Source organism: Zea mays, chromosome 4 (assembly GCF_902167145.1).
Source record: "Zea mays cultivar B73 chromosome 4, Zm-B73-REFERENCE-NAM-5.0, whole genome shotgun sequence".
Taxonomy (NCBI): domain Eukaryota; kingdom Viridiplantae; phylum Streptophyta; class Magnoliopsida; order Poales; family Poaceae; genus Zea; species Zea mays.
The window spans coordinates 64,233,496-64,252,369 of NC_050099.1; positions in this window are offsets into that span (position 1 = coordinate 64,233,496).

Sequence of the window (18,874 nt, forward strand, 5' to 3'; positions counted from 1 at the left end):
ACATCCTCGGGGGCTGGGCATGTGTCAGCACCATCCTTGGGGTCCAAGTTCTCTGAAGTAACCACCTCTAAGGTTGACGGGCCCTCGGCTACTTCCATAGGACCAGGACGATCCAAGTCAGTCTCCCGACCCTCGAGATCGCGCTCTAAGGTCGACGAGGCACGGGATGACCTCAACCCAGCATCAGGCACGTCAGCACAAACCTCCATTGCACCATCATCCACTGGCTCTGATAACAAGTCCTCTGGGACCATATCCTCAAGAGTCTGATCAAAGTTGGCTAGGGACAGTTCTTGCAGACCAATGAGGGCAGACAAAGCAGGAGAGGGAACTCCGCTACTTTCACCGCTGGCGATGAACTGCCGACTGTTTTTCCGAGTCAAAGGAATTTCATTTTCTTCCTCCTCGTCATCCACATTGGCAACACAAGCAGCACCCCCATTGGGATCAGCAACAGATGGAGCACCCACATTGGGATCAGCAACGGATTGGGTACACCCATTGGGGTCAGCATCAGTAAATCCAGTCGCAGGCACTTCTTCAGTAGCAGGAACCGAGGTACCAGCGTCCCGATCCAAACTGGATACTCGCCGGAGGCGTCTTCTTTTCTTCTTCTGCTCATCAGCAGAAGGATCAGGCTGATTGGCTCGGCAAGGGCGCCTCGGGCGAGTACTGACAGGCTTCTGAATATCCGAAGTTGTATCAGCCTCTAGGAGGGGCACCACTACCAACGCCCCAGCAGGAGCAGCGTCGGAAGAATCCTCAGCCAGCAAATCAAGCATAGCACTTATCTCTGCATCACTAGGGTTCAAGGGCACCTCAAAATGGACCTGCCGTTCATCATCAGGAATCTCCCAAGCGAAGCAACCAAGGCACTAACTTCATCAGTAGAGGGTCGCACTCTAAGGCCCAAACTGCCATCAGTGATAGGTGGATTCGACACAAAAAGGGTGAAGGCTTTGGGAGGAGGCAGGTTCCAGGCCGAGTATGCCACTGGAGCACCAACATTTGACACTTTGCCCCTAAGGATCATCTCAAGTCGGCTCACCAAGTCTGAAGAGGGAATTCTTCTGTTGGTAACCCGAGTTCAGTCGGCTAGCCCTCGATACAGATAAGCTGGGTATGCTCTGTCTTTCAATGGCTGAATATTCTTGAAAACAAAATCAGTAACCACGACTTCAGCAGTCAGACCCCTCTCTTTCAGCAGTCCAACTTCAGCTAGCAACACACCTGCCTCAGCTACCTCCTGATCTGTGGGAGACTCGGTCCAGCTTGGGGTGCGAACGTCCGGCTGTCTTCCCGACCGGGAGGGGAGAGAATTCCCATAATTCTCAACTATGAACCACTCCAAGCGCCATCCCTTGATACTGTCCTTGAGAGGGATCTCGAGATATTCAGTCTTCCTCCCGCGGCGCATCTCCAAGCTGGCACCCCCAACCAACTGATGTTGTCCCCCGGCCATCCCAGGGCGACAATGATACAAGTATTTCCACAGACCAAAATGCGGCAGCACGCCAAGAAAGGCCTCGCATAAATGAATGAAAATGGAGATTTGCAGGATTGAATTGGGGTTCAAATGGGTCAAGTTAAGATGGTAGAAATCAAGGAGGCCGCGGAAAAAGGGAGAAATGGGAAGGCCAAGGCCGCGGAGAAGGAAAGGGGCATAGACAACGGACTCATGGGTATCCTCAGTTGGAACAGTAAACCCATGGCAAATCCGCCAAGAACAGAGTTCCCGCGGAGGAAGAACCCCGATAGATACAAGATGGAGAAGTTCAGGCTCAGAAATGACGGACATGTGGTTAAATGCGAAAGGCAACTGGCTGTTGGGGTCGATTGGAGGAATCACCACAGCAGACGAACTCGAGGTTTTCCTCTTAGGCGCCATCTCGATTCTACCGGCGAGCAGAGTGGAAGGCGAATTGCAGAGGGGATTTGGAAGCTAGAAAGCAAGAACTAGGGCACGGAAAGCAGAGGCGGCTAAAGGCACAGCGCTTATGGGATATTCCCGAGCCAGATACCGTTTCAAAAAGTGCCCAGTCAGCACCCGACGGTTATTTCCAAAACACTGCCGTGCCACGTGGTCATCCGGCAGTTATTTCCAAAACACCGGTGCACCACCTCATCACTCGGCTATCATCCTCAAAGTGGCTCGCGCGGCCTGCTATTGTAAAGCCCAAAATTGGTAGGAGAAAAAAAATATAATTATGTAGTGTTTTGGGATGATGGAACCATTGAGTATTAATTGGTGTTCTCTTCTTTGTGCATATTCGATTAATGGTATTATATTTTAATTATGTTATACATTTAAAGAGTAATTTTATTTGCCTACAAGATTTTTTTTTGTGTATGCATCACTAATTTGAAGCATCTACTTAAATAAAGAAAATAATAAAACATCTCCAATAAGAATAGCAATAGTAAAAATTCGCATCCATGCTGATATTTTTCGTTGAGTGATGCATTTTATATGAATGCAGGAAGCATGACTTAAATTTGAATTCAAATTATAAATGAGAAAATATAACAGAAAATGAGTAAAGGAAAGGAAAATACAAAAGAATAAAGAAAAGGAAATAAGAAAATCGCTCTTGGGCCTTTTCCTTTCCTCTCGGCCCATTCCCCCGCCGGCCCAACTCGCTTCCTCTGCGCTCTTGCGTCCACCGTCCACGGCACCCTGGCCAGACCGCTCTCTCCTAGTGCCGCTGCCAGGTGGGGTCGCCTATGTCAGCTCCTTCCCCTCTGGCATAACAAACTCCGCGCGCGATCTCTGGCTCCGTCCGTAGCTACCGGGGTTAGTTCACCGGCCGAGCTCGCACGTGCTAGGCGCTTGCCCTGTCCCTATAAATCAACGCGACCCTCGTCCTCCATGGCATAGGCTCCGTGCGGTGGTAATGGGAATGTGGCCGTCGAGGAATCCATCACCAGAGCACTGATGAACGCCGCCGCACGCTCACCTCGCTTACGGTACTGCTGCTAGCCATTAGCGTGGTCTGTCGGTTTCGCCTGGTCGTCGTAAACCTGCGCGGGGCTTCGACGGGCGGGGCTTGGGTCAGGGGATCTCCAATTGGTCACCAGCGACCAATTTCCGCCTCTGGGCCGCGCCGCGATGTGGCCGGGGTAACTGCACTCTTGATCCTCGGTAAGAACCCTTATACTAGCTTCATATTACCTCCAATTTGGTTTTGCACCATACGCGGGCTAGTTTCGCGCTCGGGTTGGCCGGATTCATGGACTCCGGCGATCCCCGCCGCCGTGCGTGGGGGCTGAGTGCGCGGCTCGGGTTGGGGGGGTAGGCGAAGCTTGCGCGGCCGTCAGATCGGGCGCGAGCGGTTAGGATTAGATCACTGCTTACCCCTTCGCACTTAAAATCTGGTCCGTTGGCGGTTCATCCGAGGGCATGTGAGCGGAGAAAACGTGGTTGGATCTGGGGCGTAGATCTTAGATCCTGCGGGCGACAAAGCATACCGGTTCGCATAGATCTGGATCTAATCTGGAGCGTCGCTCATTGATCCAACGGCCGAGATCTGAGAATACCCCTTCGCCGTGGCAATCTTTGTAAAGAGCCCCTGTTCTTTTTGTAAATGAACCCGCCGTCCACTTAGCTAGGTTCTGAGTCTCAGGAATTCTTCTGTAATAGCCCCTGCGTTTTCTGGAAAATGAGGCCCCGTCCAGAATAGTTTTAACCCGAGAATTTAAATTTCAAATTGATTTTCAATGTATAAATAATGTCTAGAACTTCAATAATTCATAGAAAATGCATATGAACTCCAAATTACTTCATTCCAGTTCCTAAAATTTTGTAATAATGTTGTTTATTACATAGCACCTCTGTTTTAACATGAAAATGGTATTAAAATTTATTTCTTAACTAATCTCGTATCAAATACATAAAACCTTAGTAAATTCGTATCTCCTTCGTTTTAAATCCGATTTGACTCGTTCCAGTTGCGTTAGTCTCGTAGCAACGCGTAGATTATTATTACTCAGTTTATTCTTATGTTTGTTGTGATGTTAATTTTGCCTATACCATATTTGTTTGTATTGCTACGACTAGCGTGAGGTCACGAGTCACCTGAAGATCATCCTGGTACCTGGAATCTCAAGTCCCAGGCAAGTTGTGCCCTTGATCACTTCTTTTACCCACTCATGTTCTAATTAATCATAATGATCTGCATAGGTTAATTTTGATGGGACCCAATAGGTTACCCTAGTTTGTCTATCTTTATACCTTGTTTACCACTAAACTTTTTGGGTAGTACTTGCTAGTGCTTTATGTGGTTTTGGGTATGAAGATACATTATTCATGATCACACTTTTATCTGTTTATTATCACTGTTCATGATAAGATCATTATGTTAATTGGAACATGGAGAACCACCCGGGAAAACAGTGCTACCACAAGGGTTTAATGGGACGCCCTTGGCCGATTAATTAGGAAAGCTAGTGGAAGACTACCTTACCCGAAAGGGGCAAGGGCAGTAGGGGAGTGGTCAGTGTAGGGAGGCCCTCGGGAGGATTTTGCTGTGATGGCAGTCCTGCAAGGGATTCCTGGGAAGGCCCTCGGGAGGATTTTGCTGTGATGGCGGTCCTGCAAGGGATTCCTGGGGAGGCCCTCGGGAGGATTTTGCTGTGATGGCGGTCCTGCAAGGGATTCCTGCATTGGAGCTTCCTATAAACTGTAGCGGGTTTTCTGAAGCTAGTGGAACTTTGTAAAGGCCTCGTAGTGTTACCCTGCCTCGCCTCCTCGGTAGAGGTGTATGGGAAGTCGCGATCCCTTGGCAGATGGGTAACATGACTTGTGGGTAAAGATGCGCAACCTCTGCAGAGTGTAAAACTGGTATACTAGCCGTGCTCACGGTCATGAGCGGCTCGGACACTCACATGATTAAATTATGGAACTTAAACTCAATTTGTCATATGCATTGCATCGCAGGTGAGGTTGTTACTTTTGTTCTACTACTTAATTGGGTTGGTATTTACTTATACTTAGTAATTGCTAATAAAATTTTGACCAACTTTAAAAGCAATGCTCGGCTCTAACCATTCTCTTTGGTAAGCCTTACACTTCACGTGAGCTCCCACCTTTGGCGAGTTCATGCACATTATTCCCCACAACTTGCTGAGCGATGAACGTATGTGAGCTCACTCTTGCTGTCTCACACCCCCCCCACAGGTCAAGAACAGGTACCGCAGGATGAGGCGCTTGGAGGATGCTGTGATGTGTTCGTAAGAGATCTAGGCCGTCGTCTCCCAGTCAACTTTGGGTTGCTGGACCGTTGTCTCCTTATAATGTAATTATTTATTTATTTTGTACAGAACTCCTATTATATAGTAAAGATGTGACATTCGATCCTGTGCCATGATTCATCATATGTGTGAGACTTGGTCCCAGCACACCTGGTGATTATGTTCGCGCCCGGGTCTTGGTGCCCCGAAACCCGGGTGTTACAGAAGTGGTATCAGAGGAATGTTGACTGTAGGACGAAACCTAGATAGAACTGGACAACCATTGTCTACTTACCTTTGCTACTCTGATTCTTTCTAAACTTCTCTTAATCTTTTCTCATCTAATTCCGCTTTACTCTGATTATTCTTACCTTTTCCTTCTAAAAGACAAATGTGGATTTCACACTTTGAAATCCTGCACCTAAAGTGACCTTTAGGAATAGGAGACCTACTCCTAGGAACAAACACAAAACTATTTTTATAGGTATTTATACGCTTGAGTGCTTGTTCTTATGAAACTTGTTTGATTTTGATCTTTGATTGAGTGTGATAAGTTGTGGAGTAACATCCACGATTACATCTGCATATACATATAGGTATAAATGTAAATAAATAAAATTCATGAGATAACTAAACAACTTAGATTATCCTCCATTAAAGTGTATCTATTTCGTAGGGATCCATCTTATCTTAAGAGGTACTCTATTACCTTTGTAGATTCATCTTATCTTAAAAGATTCTTTCTTATCTTAATAGATCTAACTTACCTCAAAAGATTCTACCTTAGTCTTATGGATTCATCTTATCCCAATAAACATATTTATCCCGCACTAGTGTAACAACCATGATCTAATCCAAAGCAATTAGATATTATCTAGTCCAAACTAGTTATACCAATCCGATCTAGATCCCATCTAATCTAACATGATATAATCCAAATTGAGTTACTTAAATAAGTTACATAATGTTGGCGACATAAATTAGGCCCTAATTCTATAAACATATCTTACCCTGAATTAATACCTTGGACTAACTCGTCCGTAAACAACAACCAAACCTACTTCATAGGTTGCCTAATCTAGATATCCCGAAAACAAAGTAAAACTCTGTTTAAACCTAACTACCTCATGTACCCTAGCTATCCTAACTATATGCCCTTAGCCATATGTCCTCAACTCGGATGACAACTCCAGGATCGAGGGCCAAAGAAGACCAACCACGTCAAAGGAGGATAAGCACCAACTCAAGTCTTCAAAAGGGCAAAGCGGAATCACTAGATGAGTCAAGATCCACCATCCATAATGGAACCTTTCTTTGCCCTAATCCTTATTACCGCAACCTTCTCTACTTCTGCCTAATAGCTAAACATAGTATACCCATGTGTTCCTAATAATTTCCTTATTTAATGACTTAAAAAAAAATATATATAGAAAACATTTGTGCTTAAAACCATAAAAAAAAACTCAAAGCTAAAACCAAACATTTGGCTTTCTATGTCCCTTTTTCTTACAAATCTCGGGGACGAGATTTCTGTTAAGGGGGGTAGGATTTGTAAAGCCCAAAATTGGTAGGAGAAAAAAAATATAATTATGCAGTGTTTTGGGATGATGGAACCATTGAGTATTAATTGGTGTTCTCTTCTTTGTGCATATTCGATTAATGGTATTATATTTTAATTATGTTATACATTTAAAGAGTAATTTTATTTGCCTACAAGATTTTTTTTTGTGTATGCATCACTAATTTGAAGCATCTACTTAAATAAAGAAAATAATAAAACATCTCCAATAAGAATAGCAATAGTAAAAATTCGCATCCATGCTGATATTTTTCGTTGAGTGATGCATTTTATATGAATGCAGGAAGCATGACTTAAATTTGAATTCAAATTATAAATGAGAAAATATAACAGAAAATGAGTAAAGGAAAGGAAAATACAAAAGAATAAAGAAAAGGAAATAAGAAAATCGCTCTTGGGCCTTTTCCTTTCCTCTCGGCCCATTCCCCCGCCGGCCCAACTCGCTTCCTCTGCGCTCTTGCGTCCACCGTCCACGGCACCCTGGCCAGACCGCTCTCTCCTAGTGCCGCTGCCAGGTGGGGTCGCCTATGTCAGCTCCTTCCCCTCTGGCATAACAAACTCCGCGCGCGATCTCTGGCTCCGTCCGTAGCTACCGGGGTTAGTTCACCGGCCGAGCTCGCACGTGCTAGGCGCTTGCCCTGTCCCTATAAATCAACGCGACCCTCGTCCTCCATGGCATAGGCTCCGTGCGGTGGTAATGGGAATGTGGCCGTCGAGGAATCCATCACCAGAGCACTGATGAACGCCGCCGCACGCTCACCTCGCTTACGGTACTGCTGCTAGCCATTAGCGTGGTCTGTCGGTTTCGCCTGGTCGTCGTAAACCTGCGCGGGGCTTCGACGGGCGGGGCTTGGGTCAGGGGATCTCCAATTGGTCACCAGCGACCAATTTCCGCCTCTGGGCCGCGCCGCGATGTGGCCGGGGTAACTGCACTCTTGATCCTCGGTAAGAACCCTTATACTAGCTTCATATTACCTCCAATTTGGTTTTGCACCATACGCGGGCTAGTTTCGCGCTCGGGTTGGCCGGATTCGTGGACTCCGGCGATCCCCGCCGCCGTGCGTGGGGGCTGAGTGCGCGGCTCGGGTTGGGGGGGTAGGCGAAGCTTGCGCGGCCGTCAGATCGGGCGCGAGCGGTTAGGATTAGATCACTGCTTACCCCTTCGCACTTAAAATCTGGTCCGTTGGCGGTTCATCCGAGGGCATGTGAGCGGAGAAAACGTGGTTGGATCTGGGGCGTAGATCTTAGATCCTGCGGGCGACAAAGCATACCGGTTCGCATAGATCTGGATCTAATCTGGAGCGTCGCTCATTGATCCAACGGCCGAGATCTGAGAATACCCCTTCGCCGTGGCAATCTTTGTAAAGAGCCCCTGTTCTTTTTGTAAATGAACCCGCCGTCCACTTAGCTAGGTTCTGAGTCTCAGGAATTCTTCTGTAATAGCCCCTGCGTTTTCTGGAAAATGAGGCCCCGTCCAGAATAGTTTTAACCCGAGAATTTAAATTTCAAATTGATTTTCAATGTATAAATAATGTCTAGAACTTCAATAATTCATAGAAAATGCATATGAACTCCAAATTACTTCATTCCAGTTCCTAAAATTTTGTAATAATGTTGTTTATTACATAGCACCTCTGTTTTAACATGAAAATGGTATTAAAATTTATTTCTTAACTAATCTCGTATCAAATACATAAAACCTTAGTAAATTCGTATCTCCTTCGTTTTAAATCCGATTTGACTCGTTCCAGTTGCGTTAGTCTCGTAGCAACGCGTAGATTATTATTACTCAGTTTATTCTTATGTTTGTTGTGATGTTAATTTTGCCTATACCATATTTGTTTGTATTGCTACGACTAGCGTGAGGTCACGAGTCACCTGAAGATCATCCTGGTACCTGGAATCTCAAGTCCCAGGCAAGTTGTGCCCTTGATCACTTCTTTTACCCACTCATGTTCTAATTAATCATAATGATCTGCATAGGTTAATTTTGATGGGACCCAATAGGTTACCCTAGTTTGTCTATCTTTATACCTTGTTTACCACTAAACTTTTTGGGTAGTACTTGCTAGTGCTTTATGTGGTTTTGGGTATGAAGATACATTATTCATGATCACACTTTTATCTGTTTATTATCACTGTTCATGATAAGATCATTATGTTAATTGGAACATGGAGAACCACCCGGGAAAACAGTGCTACCACAAGGGTTTAATGGGACGCCCTTGGCCGATTAATTAGGAAAGCTAGTGGAAGACTACCTTACCCGAAAGGGGCAAGGGCAGTAGGGGAGTGGTCAGTGTAGGGAGGCCCTCGGGAGGATTTTGCTGTGATGGCGGTCCTGCAAGGGATTCCTGGGAAGGCCCTCGGGAGGATTTTGCTGTGATGGCGGTCCTGCAAGGGATTCCTGGGGAGGCCCTCGGGAGGATTTTGCTGTGATGGCGGTCCTGCAAGGGATTCCTGCATTGGAGCTTCCTATAAACTGTAGCGGGTTTTCTGAAGCTAGTGGAACTTTGTAAAGGCCTCGTAGTGTTACCCTGCCTCGCCTCCTCGGTAGAGGTGTATGGGAAGTCGCGATCCCTTGGCAGATGGGTAACATGACTTGTGGGTAAAGATGCGCAACCTCTGCAGAGTGTAAAACTGGTATACTAGCCGTGCTCACGGTCATGAGCGGCTCGGACACTCACATGATTAAATTATGGAACTTAAACTCAATTTGTCATATGCATTGCATCGCAGGTGAGGTTGTTACTTTTGTTCTACTACTTAATTGGGTTGGTATTTACTTATACTTAGTAATTGCTAATAAAATTTTGACCAACTTTAAAAGCAATGCTCGGCTCTAACCATTCTCTTTGGTAAGCCTTACACTTCACGTGAGCTCCCACCTTTGGCGAGTTCATGCACATTATTCCCCACAACTTGCTGAGCGATGAACGTATGTGAGCTCACTCTTGCTGTCTCACACCCCCCCCCACAGGTCAAGAACAGGTACCGCAGGATGAGGCGCTTGGAGGATGCTGTGATGTGTTCGTAAGAGATCTAGGCCGTCGTCTCCCAGTCAACTTTGGGTTGCTGGACCGTTGTCTCCTTATAATGTAATTATTTATTTATTTTGTACAGAACTCCTATTATATAGTAAAGATGTGACATTCGATCCTGTGCCATGATTCATCATATGTGTGAGACTTGGTCCCAGCACACCTGGTGATTATGTTCGCGCCCGGGTCTTGGTGCCCCGAAACCCGGGTGTTACAGCTATCACTCGGCGTTGCCTCCAAAACGCCGATATCGTGTTCAGTCGCTCGACATTACCTCTAAAATGCTGACGTCGCTTTCCAATCACTCGGTGTTGCCTCTAAAACGCTGATATAGTGTTCAGTTGCTCGGTGTTGCCTCTAAAACGCCGACGTCGCCCTTCAGTCGCTCGGTGTTACCTCTAAAACGCTGACGTCGCCCTCTGACATCGTCTCAAGTCGCTCGGCAGTTATCTCTAAAACTCCGATATTGTGTTCGGTCACTCGGCAGTTACCTCTAAAGCGCCGACACCGTCTACAAGTTACTCGGCAGCTATTTCTGAAAGCATCAGTTTGATGCCCAAGTTATTCACTTACTGTCTCAAAGAAATCAGCTTCACAAATGAGCAGGACAATCATCAAGGAGAAGCCAACATCATTCTTTCATTAGAAGGAAGATAACATACTTACAAATCAACTCTTTACGAGTTGATACTTCCCTACTACTACTACATTATTCTAACTATACTATACTAATATCTAAAAGACCAGTGGCATCTAGCCACTGGCCCTGTTGCTACCGCCGCCGCTGCCGCCCCTGGTGCTGCCCCTGCTGCTGCCGCCCCGGTTGCTGCCCCTGCTGCCGCCTCCGTCACCGTCCTTGCTGCCGCCGCCGCCGCCCTTGCCGCTGCCGTCACCGTCACCGTCGTCGTCGTCGTCGTCGTCGTCCTCGTCCTCGCCGCCGTCGTCCGAGTCCTCCTCATCCGAGGAGTACTCCGACTCATCCGAGCCCTCGATCCCGGAGCGCTCGACGGCTCGGATGTACGTCCAGACCTCCGTCGCGAGCCCCTGGGAGTCGTCTGAGTCGTCAGACGACTCACGCAGGGGGATGGGAGCTGGAGACCCCTCAGACTCAGAGGAGAACTCCTCCTCTGAGTACTCCGAGTCACCAAACTCCTCCGATGGAGGAGTTGGCTCACGCTTGCGCTTATTGTTCTTGCCCATGGTGGAAGCAAAAGGGAGAGAAAAAAGGGAAGCAATAGAGAACAGCGAGAGATGTGAAAAAGCCAGAGAGACAACGGCGTTATTTATAGAAGGAGAAGGCAACCGCTCACCTCCAACCGCGGTCACTGAACAGTCGCAAAGCATTCAATAAGCACTTCAACCCGTCTGAAGACACGTCAGGCGGCTGACGCCGTTTCACGCAACACAACACCCATTGGGACTCCAGTCAACAGCGCGGAGGATATGATTACACCCGCCGTCACATCACATTACTACTCAGAAGCAGCCGGCTAAAACACTCAGCGTATCAAGCCGTCCCTTGCCCACACCCATTGGGGGGGGGACGCCAAGGAATTATCAGTATATTTTTCAAAACGGTCACATCTGTGCAGGGCACGCAGTGAATACTTCAAGACAAAAATGAGATATCAGTAAGGATCAGAGGAAAGCCAAATATAGCCAGTGAAGTACAAAATATGGCCAACAGAAGCGACGTGAAGACTAGACAGAGAACGTCCACCAAACGTCCAATCAGTCGCAGAGCAAATAAATTGCACTACCTAGCAAGATGTGGATGGATTGCGAACTCGGCTGCTAAAGACAAAATATATGCTGACCTCTGAAGCATAATATTGATGACATAATGCTGACCTCCAAAGCATAATGCGGATAGCTTCATGCCAATTTTTACAAACAGAAAGGATAATTTTCAGCAAAGAGACACAAAAGGAAGACCTTCGAATGGATCATCCTCAAAAATCCATTTGAAGGTCGGGGGCTACACCCATTGGGTGCACCTCTGGTGCACCCCATGGATTATCATTCCAAGCCAAGATAGTGCCGACTTCTAAGGCGTGGGATAAGATTAAAAGGCCGGCCCTCAACCAAAACGCAGGAGCACAAATGGAAATAATTTCTGGGGAAGACCTTCGAGTAGATTATTTTCTAAAATCTATTCGAAGCTCGGGGGCTACACCCATTGGGTGCACCTCCGGTGCACCCAATGAAGTTCAGAATCCTACAAATTGAAATGCCGACCTCTAAGGCACAAGCACGAAACAAAGCTTCGGTCTACGAGTGATCAAAGCAGGAGACAATAAGAAGTCATTTTCTTCAAATCACCTGCAAGCTGGACCTGGGATCTTTGGGCTGATTACCTCTAAATTAACCCAAAGATCGGGGGCTTGTGGGGGATAGATATCCCCCGGGTCCACTAAAAGAGTAAAAGACCTCACGAAAGGCCCAAGGGCCCAATAAATCGTAAGGTCATTCTTTCGTGGGCCTGGGGAGAGACAACCAGCAAAGCAGATCGACATGAGGCCGGATTGGTGCAAACCCGGACGACCCACAACGTCGAGCGAGCGACCACAACAGAGATCCGACTTTCCCGTGCTGGAGCTCCCATGCAACGAAGCCATGCGAGGATAAGTCGGCAGAACTACAGGGAGATAAACTCAAACAATTCACTATCTTTTAGCTACACGTTGTTATCATATCCACATGTATTGCCCCACGGTCGAGTATATAAGGCCTAGGGGGCACCCCTTCAGAACGATCGACCCTATAACGTGGCCACCCATACCAACTCTCTGTATTCTCAATCCGGAGAGCTCTCTTGTAACCACGTTCACCAAGCATACTCACCAGGACGTAGGGTGTTACGCGTCTCTAAGCGGCCCGAACCTGTAAACCTTGTCCACTGTCCCTCGTGCAATCGGCACGAACCATTTTGCTACAGTCGTCGACACCGTCCTACTCCTAAAAACACCTTGAGGGGCAACCCCGGGTGTGCGGTCGGACCCAAAACACCGACAGTAATCTCCGTCTTGCCCAGCACTGGGCTCGCTCTCGTGTGCCATCTCCGCCTCGCCCGAGCTCGGCCAAGGTTACCTGCTCCCCCACGAATCCTGCAGGTGACCACTCCGCCGACTGTGGCAAACGTCAGGGAAAGACTTCCGCCTTGCCCGAGCAAGGCTCTGTCCTCGATATCCACAACGAAGGACTCCCAACGTCACCCAGCACGGGGACGCTGACGCATCTCGTAGGCAGGCTTTTTACCCATACCGAAGCACTGTTACAACCACTACGGTATGGGCATCCCCTCCCTTGGGGGCTCGGGCGTACGGTCAACCCCTCGACCTCGGCCTCGGCTGTGGCAGAACCGCCCGAATTATTCCAGCTTAAGTGCCCAAGTCACGTCTCAAAGGCCGCAAGGCACTTAAATCGGAATAAGCCGTCAGTCCCTCAGATCTAGTCTGATGAAGCCACTTATCAAGGATCAAATACCACAAGCTCACTCAAAGGTGAGTCACAGAAGAAATACAATAAAACAGGAAAACCTCAAATTAATGTACTAGAGTTATTACATAAATCGGAGTTTTCAAGTAGCTGATATAAGTTCACAAGATAAATTGCAGCGGATAATCGATATCGTCGAAAGCGAGTAATAGGGCAAGGCCTAGCCCACTACTCATCATGCTCCTCTCCTGCCGGAGCAGCATCCCACTCGACCGTCCAACCCGGTGGCAGGGTTGCAGGCCAAGTTACACCATCAACCATGTCCTGAAGCGTACCTGCAAAAATTATGCCAGAAGCAATGCTGAGTATACTAATACTCAGCTAGACTTACCCGGTGTGAGGAATCTACTCCTCTACCTCTAGACCATGCAGCTGTTTGGCTGAGGGATTTGGTTTGTCAAAAGCACTAGCTGTATCTAAGGTCAACTTTTAGCTTTGCCATTTCTAGTATCATTATTTTAGCTAAGTTTGCCCTTTCTAAGCATACATGGTAACAATCATTTAATACAATCAACAAGTTGTCTCATGTAGAACCACATTTGACTTCTTACTCAATGTAGTACAAGGGGTCAAGCAGTCTCATAAGCTATGAGAAGCAGATGATTCGAATCAAGTTTTAAACCTTGCAAGGTAAACCTAAACACACGACATGTAGGGGCACTCCGTCCCCACACACGTCAACCGTCCCCATCGATTCCTCGTTCGCGGCCAGGCCTCACCACCTTGGCATACAATGCTCCATTGACCCCTGCAGCCGCCGTGCAGTGACCACACTTGTACCCACCATAGCTAGCATGGGAGACCTTGTCTCAGGTCGCGTGAGGGGTAAAGTTTGCGCCCGGCTTCACTAAGGTACTAGGTTTACCGGTTACCATATTGTCGGCGTTTCGACCCCGGGGGGTCCCTGGACCGACGAGTAAATTGTCGCCGCGTGCCCCAGCCCAGATGGGTCGGCGCGAGACGGAGCGCGAAGGGGGGAAACTAGTGGGAGATAGGCGTAAAGGGGAATCCCGCGGCCCTCGTGTTGTCCCGCGCCCAGGTCGGGTGCGCTTGCAGTAGGGGGTTACAAGCGTCCGCGTGGGAGGGAGCGAGAGGCTTGCACGCGCCGTCCCGTCCTCCCCGCGCGGCCAACCCTCTGTAAGAGGGCCCTGGACCTTCCTTTTATAGGCGTAAGGAGAGGGTCCAGGTGTACAATGGGAGATGTAGCAGTGTGCTAACGTGTTTAGCAGAGAGGAGCTAGTGCCCTAAGTACATGCCGTCGTAGCAGCCGGAGAGGTTTTGGCACCCTATTCATGAGATGTCGTGGCCGTCGGAGGAGCGTTGGAGCCTGGCGGAAGGACAGCTGTCGGGGTTGTCGAGTCCTTGCTGACGTCTCCTTGCTTCCGTAAGGGGGCTGAGAGCCTCCATCGTCATGGAGCATGCGAGGCGCCATCATTATTTGTTTTACCGGGGCGAGCCAGATGGGACGCCGGTCTTGTTCCCCGTAGCCAGAGCTAGCTAGGGGTAGGGTAATGATGGCCCCTCCTGTGACGTGGTCGGTCCGAGCCCTGGGTCGAGCGAGGCGGAGGCTCCTCCGAGGTCGAGGTCGAGTCTGTCTTCCGAGGTCGAGGTCGAGTCCGAGCCCTTGGGTCGGGTGAGGCGGAGACCGTCGGCTGAGGCGAGGGCCGAGTCCAAGCCCTGGGGTCGGGCGAGGCAGAGTTCGTCGCCTTCCGGGGCCGAGGCCGAGTCCGAGCCCTGGGGTCGGGCGAGGCGGAGACCATCGGCTGAGGCCAGGGCCGAGTCCGAGCCCTGGGGTCGGGCGAGGCGGAGTTCGTCGTCTTCAAGGGCTGAGGCCGAGTCCGAGCCCTGGGGTCAGGCGAGGCAGAGTTCGTCGTCTTCCGGGGCCGAGGCCAAGTCCGAGCCCTGGGGTCGGGCGAGGCGGAGTTCGTCGTCTTCCGGGGCCGAGGCCGAGTCCGAGCCCTGGGGTCGGGCGAGGCGGAGTTTGTCGTCTTCCGGGCCGAGGCCGAGTCCGAGCCCTGGGGTCGGGCGAGGCGGAGTTCGTCGTCTTCTGGGGCCGAGCCCGAATCCGAGTCCTGGGGTCGGGCGAGGCGGAGCTTCCTATGGCGCCCGAGGCCGGACTTGGCCGCTGTCAGCCTCACTCCGTCGAGTGGCACAGCAGTCGAAGCGACGCGGGCGGCGCTGTCTTCTTGTCAGGCTGGTCAGTGGAGCGGCGAAGTGACTGCGGTCACTTCGGCTCGGTCGACTGAAGGGCGTGCGTCAGGATAAGGTGTCAGGCCACCTTTGCATTAAATGCTCCTGCGACACGGTCGGTCGGTGCGGCGATCCGGCCAAGGTTGCTTCTTGGCGAAGACTGGGCCTCGGGCGAGCCGAAGGTGTATCCGTTGCTTGAGGGGGCCCTCGGGCGAAACGTGAATCCTCCGGGGTCGGCTGCCCTTGCCCGAGGCTGGGCTCGGGCGAGGCGAGATTGTGTCCCTTGAGTGGACCGAGCCTTGACTTAATCGCACCCATCAGGCCTTTGCAGCTTTGTGCTGATGGGGGTTACCAGCTGAGATTAGGAGTCTTGGGGGTACCCCTAATTATGGTCCCCGACACATATGTTTAGTACGTTCAAACGCTTGACTTAGATATCCACACATTAATCCTCAATTCCTTTTCCCGTCTCATGGACAAGGCATCCACCCTAGATCCAAGTCCATAGACCATCATAGATCTCATTATCAAGATGAATACAATCAATTCCTGACCTCGCGCGAAGGCTAGAAAAATCGCTCGACTTCTACCGAGATCCTAATTAGCAAAGCAGCTACTCGACCTAGCATGCTAATATCCATCTCAAAAAGGAATCCTGAATTCATGCAACTAAAAGTTTCAAGCAACTCCTACACTTAAGTGCATATTCCAAGCCTACAAACATTAAGTGTAGTAAAGTAGCATATATAAACGGTTATGCATAATACTGGGGCTTGCCTTCAAATGCTGGGGCTGCGGGGAGATCCTCAATGGCAGTCTCAGGAGCCTGCTCCTGGTCTTCCTCGTGGACAGCTCCTTGCTCAGGGATGAGCACGTACTCTCCGTCAGCGAGATTGCAATCTAATGAATGCAATAAGTAAGATATATGCATGGCATGATATGTGATTTAGCAATTAAGATTTGATAGGGAATGATCAAATTAATAAGGTAGAGCTTATTCTTACTATTGGAGATTTTTGTGGTACACTCAGCAACTTAGGGTCAAGTTGATTACTGAATGGTTAACCCATTTTTAGTGTTCTACTGATTTTCTTCTTTATATCTTATGGATATTTTTAACAATATTCTTAGCTGCCATGTATTAATCTTTCTAATTCCTCTCTTCTTCTCTATTTCTTTTTATGCTTTGAAGGTGGGTTTGAACTACAAGATAGCTTAATAAATTTCCAAAAATTCTGCAAAAATTACAGTGGCTTTTCACTGGTGTATAATTCTCTGTCTCAAAATTTGGGGCTTAAAAAGTGAGGGGTTCTCTCTGTACAAAATTATCAAGTGTTAGGGCAAAGGAGATGTCTTGAACTACAACTTCCTTTTAACAGTAGGTTATTCTCTAAGACTTATTTTTGCTGGCATTCGGATGTTATAACATGACTTTGTACAAAATTTGAGCCACTAATACTTATCAATTATTTTACTATGATTTTCTAAAGTTTCTAGCCAAAGGGGTGCTTTCTACTACCACTATACTTGAAAAATATCAAACAACAGATTTCCAATTTTTCCTATCTTCTTCTTTGCGCAAGAGCAATCACTCTAAAATTTGGTAACTGTTTGCTTAAGGGGAGGGTGGTAGGAATTTCTTGAATTAAATGGCCTTTTTCATGAAGTAGGGGCAATGGGTATTACTTTGTAGTTTTGAATAGGTTTTGCATTTTTCTCTTGTGGTCTATCCCATTAATAATCGGGTAAAAAATTATTTGCCCACTGTTGCATACTTTTTGGCTTGCTTATAATTTAATTGAAATATGGCTCAATATCAAGTTTTATTTGTTCAACCCACTTAAAATGATGGGCTAGGGTATTTATTATTTTTGTAGTGGTGTCCTAGTGGTTACAATTCTACTGAATTTTTCTTACAAATTTTGAAATTGTTCTCATATTTCTAATAATTGTTCTTCTAGTTTTATTAGTGCCTAATAAAACATTTCACCTTGGATTTATTCTGGACTAGGATTCCTTTTATTTTTCCTAGGTTCTTTATCAGTTAAGTGGACTAGGAAAAATATTTGCATCCATTGTCCATTATTTTCTAGTACCTTTCTCATTTCTTAAGTTTTGGGCAATTATGGCCTTTAATAGATAACCCTGTTTAAATCTTCAATACTGGGGTGCTTAATATTTTTAAACAGTGTCTAAGTGGGGTTTGAACTTCTACAAATTTTCTTAAGTTCAGCACAGAAGCATAACTAATTTTTTTCATTTTAATAAGGTTTGGTCAGTTCCCTTAATTAATTCCAAACTCTAAAATTTAAAACAGAAAGCACAGGGTTCAGTATTTTTATGTGATAGTTCATAATATTTTGAATCCAGTAAATTTGGTTTGACTAAATTTGGTTAAATCTTTCTTAAGATATAAATTTCCTAAGTTCTCTGCTGAATTTAAAAAGAATAAACAGAAATAGATAAAGGAAAAAGGGTTTTGCACTGGGGTCCCTGGCGAAAGGTTTTAAGTGTATTACAGACAGGTCCTCGGTTCACTATTCATCTGAGTCTATGACTCAGCAGAAAACCCCTTAGGGTTTTGCGAAATCAAATCCGTGATCCTTCCCCTAATGGAACAGTGACCGCGGCAGAAGAAAAGGGCGGAGGGGCTTACCGGCGGCGAGGTTGCTCCGGTGAGGGGTCGGGTGAGGTCCGGGGGTCTAGCGATCACGTCGAGGTGCGGATCACCGGCGGTGGTGGTCGGAGTAGGTTGGTCCACGTGCGCAGGCGGGGGAGCTCGTCGGCGGCGAGGAATCCGGCCTAACCAGGGCGGTACAGTTCAATTGAACGGGTTAGGGAGCTTCACCAGAGGTCAAGGAAGACATGTGTGCGAGGAATTTGAGAATGGCTCACCGGATTGCTCGGTCTACGCGCGGCTGCGGGCGACCGAAGTCCGGCGAGGGCGATCCTGGGCCTCTGGTGAGGCTTTGCCGGGTCTGAGGACTTGGAAAGGTTCACGGGCCACTGGCGAAGCTAACCGAGCGACTGGCACGGCTTGGGAGTGGCTGGAGGGAGCTGGCCTCGGTGGCTGAGGCTCGGGTGGCTTGGCGGGCGGTGGCGCGGCGTGCTCGAGGCGAAGTCCGGTGAACTTTGGCTCGGGCAACACTGAGAGCACGCGGGGAGGCACGACCGAGGCCTTGGACCGGTGCACGGGCGGTCGTGGACCAACGAGTGCGCGCGGGCGTGCTCGGCTGGGCACGGGTGCGCGAACTGGCGTGAACCGGGCGTGTCAGCCACGTTCGAACACGTGGAGCCGTTGCTTCTGCCCGTATTCTAACGCTGATTGGGCGCAAAC